The 9,835-nt window shown below is 33.5% G+C and overlaps 1 long non-coding RNA gene across 1 annotated transcript in view; it reads left to right on the top strand.

The window, feature by feature from the left end:
• Positions 1-9,835, top strand: part of LOC136832875 (uncharacterized) — a 141,885-nt gene that overhangs the window by 66,296 nt on the left and 65,754 nt on the right. Inside the window, exon 3 of the long non-coding RNA XR_010851339.1 lies at positions 9,528-9,653. This is a non-coding gene — a long non-coding RNA (uncharacterized lncRNA). The remainder of the gene's footprint in view (positions 1-9,527; positions 9,654-9,835) is intronic.

The raw sequence follows: 9,835 nt of genomic DNA on the forward strand, positions 1-9,835 counted from the left end.
GCTTGAATATCAGTTAGATGGATTCAAAATTGAAAGTAGGAGAAAGAACTCCATTACTTTTGGATCATATTTTTATTGGTTTACAAGGATTTAAAAGTGAAAGCAGGAGAAAGTCTTCCATGGTTTTTGGATCATATTTTTATTGTATTGTATGAATATCAGTTGCAAGGATCCAACAGTGAACGTAAGAGAAAGTCCTCACAGTTACACTAAGAAGTAACGATTAAAAGATTGTGGATAGCAAGATGAAAGAAAGGAAACTGGGAGTGGGTGTAAAGTAAAATGCTAAGAGAGAGAGAGAGAGAGAGAGAGAGAGAGAGAGAGAGAGAGAGAGAGAGAGAGAGAGAGAGAGACTTCTACCACCTTTAGTTACCAGCTGGGATTTTTAGTAAAAAGGCCCCAGAACTATTTGTCAGAACTTCAACCTCAAATAATTCCGTACAGAGAGAGAGAGAGAGAGAGAGAGAGAGAGAGAGAGAGAGAGAGAGAGAGAGAGAGAGAGAGAGAGACTTCTTCTTCTTCTTATCCTCCTGTCTTTAGTGTCGTAATAAAAACCTATGAAATGGAAGGATCTGGGAATTTATGAGAATTTTAATAGCCTTGGCGATAATGGCTTACGTGATGTTATTAAAGAGAAATTCCTTACTATTTTTATTCCATTTTTTTGCCTAAATAAAGACGAGATATGAGACATTAAAAATTTAGCCGGAATGGCCCACGGTAATGTTAACCACAACGAGAACCTTGAATATATTATGAGACGGTTCCTTTTTCCCTCTATGCCTTTCCACAACAGCATTATAAATGGCCAGAATATATATATTTGAGACTTTTTTTTTGTTCTTGTATCACTTATCGCATGTATGTAAATTTTTAATGATACGATAGACATATTATTCTAACAAAACACAGAAATAACAGACAGAACATTACCTAATTCCTGAGTTCACATGAACACTGAGTTAAGTATTTTTTTTCTTGCAGCAGTAAATACAAAGTATTTTCCATTCCTTAACAAAGGTAGCATTCTGTTTATTACTTAATCTTTCTCGCTGTTACATAGAACTCATAATCGTCCACCAGTCAATATTCTTCATTCCTGTGGTCAGAAAGCATATATTTTGCTTCGTCGAATCTCGTGCTGTTAACTAAGAATAAATAAACAAATCTCATTTGCATTTATAACAGAATGTGAATTCCACCACAGCTATTATATAGAAAGCTATTATTATTATTATTATTATTATTATTATTATTATTATTATTATTATTATTATTATTATTATTATTATTATTATTATTATTATTCGAAGGGAGAAGCCCTCTTTGAGGGAAGTTTTGTTGAATAGAATGGCTGCATTTTGCGAACTGATTTTATATTGAGTTTTCTCAATTCTTCTAATAATTCGCTTTTCCTGCACATCAATCGTAGTCAGTAATTGTCCAATGTTCATATTGCGGTGGATGAAACAGCGTATTTCTTACACCAGAAATTCTTATATATTGTTATTATTATTATTATTATTATATATTATTATTATTATTATTATTATTATTATTATTATTATTATTATTCGTTATTGCATTTTTAAAATTTTATATCTTTGGATGAGTCATTGTCATTTTCGTATCTTAAGTTGCATCGCCAAATTAAAAATTCGAAAAATTAAAAGGTTTAAAATTTCCAAAGAATAAAATCACAATGTAAACACTCCTTTTCAGTCCAGTCCAGCCTGTCTCCGAACTGGACGTAATCCCAGACAGGACACACACTCTCTCTCTCTCTCTCTCTCTCTCTCTCTCTCTCTCTCTCTCTCTCTCTCTCTCTCTCTCTCTCTCTCTCTCCTTTATTGCATTCCGAAGGGAAAGTTTTTGGGGGAAAGTGGTTTTATTTTCTACTTTGCTACGAAGCTTGTCTCTCTCTCTCTCTCTCTCTCTCTCTCTCTCTCTCTCTCTCTCTCTCTCTCTCTCTCTCTCTGCACGGGGGGAGAGACACGCCAGTGTCTTCTGTTGTGTTGCAGAATTTAAATTGAGTTCGGAAAGTCTTCTTTGCTTTCTATTGCAAGAAAGTGTCTTTTGGCTCAACATGAGATCATTTTTTTTTTAGTACAACACTATTACCAAGACAATGAGACAATGTACTTTTATATTCCTTGTATTGGAGCAATTATTATTATTATTATTATTATTATTATTATTATTATTATTATTATTATTATTATTATTATTATTATTATTAACATGACAATGTACTTTTGCCTTTGTTATATTCTGTTCAACTTTGATTCAAGGTGAAGATTGTATTTGATACGTTCTATTATTATTATTATTATTATTATTATTATTATTATTATTATTATTATTATTATTATTATTATTATTATTATTAACAAGATAATGCACTTTTGCCTTCTTTGTGCTATGTTCAAACTTTCATTCAAAAAGGTTGTACTGGAACGGTTATTATTATTATTATTATTATTATTATTATTATTATTATTATTATTATTATTATTATTATTATCTTTGTAGCTTGCAGTATAAATGAACATGAGGTCACTATTCCCAGTCAGTTGATAAAAAAATCGTTCTTTCATCAGCAAAAAACTACAAAACACAACATATCACATAAAAGGGGAAACGTAACGTGAAAAAAAATAAGAGAAAATGCAATAAAGGAAATGATAAAGAAAAGGAGAAACGGAATCTTCACATTCCCCTTGTGTCACAGAAATAAAAAGGAAAAGGTTTCGACCCAAATATATATGGGAGAGGGAATTGCTATTTTCCCCCTAATAGTCGAACAGGGGAAAAAATCCTGCATGTCACAGAAGGGAAAATAGGAAAATATTCCTTTGCAGTCCCCTGGGGAAAAAAAGTGAGAAGTTCTCTCTCTCTCTCTCTCTCTCTCTCTCTCTCTCTCTCTCTCTCTCTCTCTCTCTCTCTCTCTCTCTCTCGTGTCCACAAAAATCAAAGAGAGAGAGAGAGAAGAAATGTGGTATGGTTGTCGTGGAGGCTAAAATGATTTGTCTTGTAAAGATTTTTTCTCTTATAAATATCTAATCATTCTTTCGTAACTATTTATCTATCACCTTCCCCTATCACTTGACTTTGTCGTAGAAATATCTGATCATTCTGTCACATTTATTTATCACCTTTTCCTTTAACTTGTCTATTTCTGCAGGCTGATTTCCCTTTGGAGTCCTCTTGGGTGATAGCCTGAAGAAAGTGGTTTTACTTTTGTGGAGGCTAAAATGATTTGTTCTGTTGACTCTGTCCATAAAAGTTTTCAGCAGAAGATTTAAAGAGAGAATGAAATATCTATTGCCAAGACTGTCTGTGAGGTAGCTTGTTAGATTTCAAATGACTCCACAAGTGCCCAGTTACTCTCAATGTGAATTCTTTTTGGAAATGTCAAATTTACTGAGCGTAGATTGACAAAACGTGTTCTCCTGAGTGTTCGGTATGTTTCCAGCTACGTACGAGGCAAGAATCAGTCCATTTTTTGTAAAATATCACAAGATATAGCTCCAAGTTTCTTCAAAACTTATACAGGTAAATCATAAACCTTAGATCTTATTTATAACATAATTTATATTTTTGACGTGACAATACACAAATATTTTTTAAAACCACGGAATAAAGATTGATTCAGATTCCACCTGACCTCGTCACCCAAAACAGAATCTCCCCATCCTCCGAACTTACAGACACTCGACTCTCTTCCAAAATAAGGGGCGAGTCGCACGCCTTTTCAGGACAGTTCTTCAATTTCGACAAACATTTCATTGCCCTGTACTCCATTTATCTTACAGCGTTTCATTTGAGTGAACATGCCACTGGTAGAGTTAAAGAATGATAGAATTATTTTGATCTAGGAGAAAGAAAGCCTAGGAATCGTACTGTTTCTTTCGTAGGGCAAAGGGGCCTTTGGATTTCAAAAAGACAGTGATGATTTATTACTTTATTTCATTTCTGTAGTTTTATATATTTATGCAGTAGTTAAATCATATGTAAATCGGCCTAAATGTTTCAATTTGATTGAGATATGGCAATGTTTTTAGAAGTTTATCATATAACTTTTACCAAGCATGGAATTATATTCATCCTGACCATTACTTATTTGAATAGATAGTGATTTTAGAAGGTTATCAGTAATTTAAGTGAAAAAAAAATGTTTTAAATCACTTATCAAGTCTGGATTTTAAATCCTCTTTCATGGGAATTAAACTGCAATAATTCCATTCCACCAGGAATATTCCTAATTAAATCGGGATCATTTCAATAGATTTCAATCCAAAATATTAATCAATTTACACACACCAGAAAAAAATGACATTTTCATGAAAGAAAAGCAAATGAAAATCTCCTTTTTCTGTTCTTGTTTTCGACAAGTAAACAAAATTTTTGTATCTTATATCTTTATGTATTTTCATATTATCTCTAGATATTTTCTTTATACCTGAACACTTTAAAATTATGATAGCTACCCTTTCACTAGTCCTGAATAATGAGGCTTTTAGTGACGCTTGGGAGAGCTTTAAGAAAAACCACGGCCATTATTATTAAGATTATGGGTTTTTCGAGAGAGAGAGAGAGAGAGAGAGAGAGAGAGAGAGAGAGAGAGAGAGAGAGAGAGAGAGAGAGAGAAATGCTTATTTTTCATTTGCTCAATCAGACTTTTAACATGTTTATTTATTTATTTTTTAAGAGAGAGAAGAGAGAGAGAGAGAGAGAGAGAGAGAGAGAGAGAGAGAGAGAGAGAGAGAGAGAGAGAGAGAGAGAGAGAGAGAGAGAGAGAGAGAGATAAATGCTTATGTTCTGTTTTCTCTATGAAACTACTAACATGTTATTTGTTTATTATTTATGTATGTATATATATATATATATATATATATATATATATATATATATATATATATATATATATATATATATATATATATTATCTATTTATTGCTATAATTATCATAAGTATCATCACTGCCCACAGCAAAGATGGCGAGGGAAAAAAAAAAACATAACATATACAGTAGAATAAATATGTGAATACTTGATGTTTGGTCCAAAAATAATAGACTTCCCCGTTTAATCCCTCGAATTGTGCGAAAACCAAACATTTCTCTGTGTACTGGAAACGGGAAATCAAAGAATGATAGTTAGTTCCAACGGAAAGGATTTTACAACAAATCCCCTGAAAAGATTTGATGTTGAAAAGAGAAATGATTAAGACTCTCTCTCTCTCTCTCTCTCTCTCTCTCTCTCTCTCTCTCTCTCTCTCTCTCTCTCTCTGAAAGACTAGACAAAATCACGTTTTGCAAAGGACGGAGATAAAAATGTTCTCTAACAAGCTTCCATATTGGTATTCAGAGACCCCTTTTTGCTTAACTAAGGTGACTTATTGAAGCAAAGTGAAGGGAAAGGTATTTTATATAAGAGAGTTTTGTCTGTGGTCCGTTTTGCCTATGTTTTCATATTTATTTCAAACCCTAATTCAGTCATTCGACTGGTTTCTAATAAATTTCTAATACTTTCTGATAAATATTTGTGTTTTAACTTCCGTTGTGATATAGTTTTTATAAAAAAAACATATATATATATAGGGTTTAAACGACAAAAGATATTTTCGATTTTTTAATAAAAATGAAAGCTCTCTCCCTCTCGCCTTATATGTATGTATATATATATATATATATATATATATATATATATATATATATATATATATATATATATATACATATATATATATATATACTATATATATACACACACATATATATATATATATACATACATATTTTAAATATTTGTTATCATATCTTCAATGATAATTACTTAGTAATATCTTTACCCTATACCTCACTGTTTTCGTGTTCGAAACAACTTTCTGGACATATAACTTCTGCTGAGCATCCACAGAGCAGGACATTTATAATGAATGGTGCAAAAACGTTTACCAAAAACATTTGCGAAAAAAGTTTGCTAAAAACTTTGGCAAAAACGTTTGCCAAAAACGTTTGTAAAAAAAATGTTTGCAAATACGTTTGCCAAAAAACGTTTACCAAAAACGTTTGCCAAAAAGTTTGTCAAAAACGTTTACCAAAAACGTTTACAAAAAAGCCTGCCAAAAAAGTCTGCCAACAAGTTTGCCAAAAACGTTTGCTAAGAAACGTTGGCCAAAAATGTTTGCCAAAAACGTTTGTCACAAAACGTTTGTCAAAAATGTTTCCAAAAATTTTGCCAAATCCGTTTGCCAAAAAAACATTTGCCGAAAACGTTTGCAAACCAATGACCAACTAAAGTACAGACTTTTAAATAATAAGAACGCTTATCATAAGTTCAAACATAAACATTCTCTTAACATTTCTATGTTCATTTTCTGCTTTATCTAATCACTAATTCCTTCTCTTAACATCTGAATACTGCATCATTTAAGTGCCATGGGTAATTAAGACCTCATCTAAATCAGTTAATGGAATTTTAATTGCCCAATGCTATTCGCCAATCACAGGTCTAATAGATTTTACTGTTACCAATCATTTATATCAACCATGATTGATTCGTTCATTTCCATATGAAATATATTGACTGGACAGTAATTGATGGATGTGATTAACCATCCCCCTTTCTCTCTCTCTCTCTCTCTCTCACACACACATACACACACACACACACACACACACATTTTACTTTTCAAATAGGCAAATGAATATACAACATAATGACCATTACTGATGGATATGCTTAACTCTTCAGAGAGAGAGAGAGAGAGAGAGAGAGAGAGAGAATGTAGAGTTAATGAATGTGAGCATGCCATAGTAAATAAAGAATGGTAAAAATAGCAGACCAGAAAATTATTTTGAAAAAATGATGCATATTCAGAAGAAAAGTTATTGACTAAATAAAGAATGAAATTATGGTAATCTGATGATTTTGAAGCATAAAGACGCATATTGCCAAATATTATTTTCAAAAGAACTCTTTTCAATTTCCTTGCCATACTGTGTTCTGTCTTATCAGAGTTTATGTACTAAGCAGTCTACGATTATCTCAAGAAACAAATTATATTCTACACAGAATAACCACTGGTAAACATCAACTAATTATTTAATTACGAGCATAATGGCACGCGCTACACTGTGCTGGAACCCGGCGCTGCCCGTCTTGTCTCCCCTACCCTCTCGATCCCCTACTTACCCGCCCCCACCTGGGGCGGACAAACAGGTTTGCAGGAGGAGGGTGGATGAGTCATGTCTCCCATACCCTCCCGATCCCCTACCTACCTCATCCCCACCCCGAGGGGGGACAAACAGGTTTCCAGGAGGAGGGTGGATGTGTCATGTCTCCCCAACCCTCCCGATCCCCTACCTACCCCACCCCCACCTGGGGCGGACAAACAGGTTTCCAGGAGGAGGGTGCATGTGTCATGTCTCCTAATCTCCTACCCACCCCGCCCCGGAAGAAAGATCCACTAGAATTTTATTATTACAGATAGATAGATATTTTCACCAGATAAAAATGTTATTGAAAGAATGGGCTGCATATGAAAACTGAATATGAAGTTTAATAACTCCTTTCATGAATTCATATGTACGAATACTCTTTTCAGCATTCATGAATATAAATATGTAGATGAACGTCAAATGAACGAAGCGTGAATAATATTCGAGTTTCGTTTTCATATCTTGCTTTTAAATTTCCCCATTGCTCTGGAGAAATGTCTTCTTTGTTGTGATGTCCCTTTTCATAAAAAAATTTAATTTCCTTTCCTTGGAATTCTATTATTTAATGTTCATTTTTACAAATGGAATTATGTGCAGGGGGTAAGGTTACTTATACGTTTTTCAGAATTGTCTTCTGAATAATCAAATTTGTTATTCATGATTCATTGTAAATGTTTGGAATTTTAGCAACTAAGAAATGGATGCATTGTAAGAATGTATTATTATTATTATTATTATTATTATTATTATTATTATTATTATTATTATTATTATTATTATTATTAGTAGTAGTAGTAGTAGTAGTAGTAGTAGTAGTAGTAGTAGTAGTAGTAGTAGTAGTATTATTATTATTATTATTATTATAATAGAGGCCATTGACTTGAAATTCAAGCTTCCAAAGAATATGGTATTCATTTGAAAGAAGTAACAGAAAGTAACAGGAAATACAGAAATAAGATATCAGATAATAGAAAAGATAAAAAGAAACTAACGATAAACGAATTATAAATTGTACGATACAACAAGGCAAATGATGATTTAGGTATACTTCAAGATTTTACTTCGGTACGATATTTACGAACTGTTAACATTTTTCCCCCGGAGAACAAGATTGCAGCGCCATTCCGCGGAAATCAGTCAATCACTCATGATGCTTATCTTGATAAAAGCCAATACGAAAACAAGAGTAACTACTGAGAAAAAAAAAACATTGTATAAAAACATCGCATTTCACAATCTCACTCACCTGACGAGAAGGGAACATTCTTTTATCTCACCTGAAGGGTATAAACGCCTTTCCCAGAAGAGTATGCAAGTTATCTCGTCTCTCCTGTCCTTTCCATCCCGGGGTCTTCATCTTTGTCCTGCAGCTCCAATATCCATATATTGCCGTCATCAAAGGGACAGAGGAAGAGAGGAAGGGGAGAGAGAGAGAGAGAGAGAGAGAGAGAGAGAGAGAGAGAGAGAGAGAGAGAGAGAGAGAGAGAGAGAGAGAGAGAGAAAGTTCCCCTTTTCTCGATCAGCGAAGGAAAGTTAAAAAAAAATAATAGAAATAACGAAGGAACTTCTTAAATGAGAGAGAGAGAGAGAGAGAGAGAGAGAGAGAGAGAGAGAGAGAGAGAGAGAGCTTTTTTCTCTATCAGGGAAGGAAAGTTAAAAAAATGATAGATATAACGAAAGAACCTTCTTAGATGAGAGAGAGAGAGAGAGAGAGAGAGAGAGAGAGAGAGAGAGAGAGAGAGAGAGAGAGAGAGAAAGCTCCCCTTTTCTGTATCAGGGAAGGAAAGTTAAAAAAATAATAGATATAACGAAAGAACTTTCTTTGAGAGAGAGAGAGAGAGAGAGAGAGAGAGAGAGAGAGAGAGAGAGAGAGAGAGAGAGAGAGATCACCTTTCTTTAGTAGCAAAGGAACTTTTAAGAAAACAACGGTAACAGATACCTCGAAGCGACCTTCACAAATGTGTTTGTGAGAGAGAGAGAGAGAGAGAGAGAGAGAGAGAAAAAATGTAACAGATACCTTCTGTTGCTATTCAACCCACAAACATTATCTCATGTGTCAATCACATAAACAGGAAATACCTGTCTTCAAAAATAAAAGATAAACGGAAACAGATGTCATCATGTCTCTTGCCTCTTTCTGCTTATCTGCTGTTTGCTTGTGCAAGATATTGAACAAACAAATTGCTGTAGGAGTTATATTATTCCAGTTCTGTTTACCTCACATCTGTAGATTTTCAAACTGTAGAATTGCACTGTAGAGGGACTCTTTTGAATGCATCTCAGACTTTGTATATGTTTCAGGTCATCTACAGGAATACATGAACTTGCGCAATGAAAATAAGGAAGAAAGGAAAGAAGGAAGGAAGGAAGGAAGGAAAGGAGGAAGGCAGGAAGAAAGGAAAAGAAGGAAGTAAGCAAGAAAGAAAGGTAGGAAGAATACTTGGTAGCCAGAGTGCTTGAGTAAATTATTTTGTTAATGTTAGAATCATGATATTACTTTTATCATCTGGTATTGATTAAATGGGAATTGAGAGAGAGAGAGAGAGAGAGAGAGAGAGAGAGAGAGAGAGAGAGAGAGAGAGAGAGATATAAAATGGAATAGATAAAAT

The sequence above is a fragment of the Macrobrachium rosenbergii genome, chromosome 50 (assembly GCF_040412425.1).
Source record: "Macrobrachium rosenbergii isolate ZJJX-2024 chromosome 50, ASM4041242v1, whole genome shotgun sequence".
NCBI classification, from domain to species: domain Eukaryota; kingdom Metazoa; phylum Arthropoda; class Malacostraca; order Decapoda; family Palaemonidae; genus Macrobrachium; species Macrobrachium rosenbergii.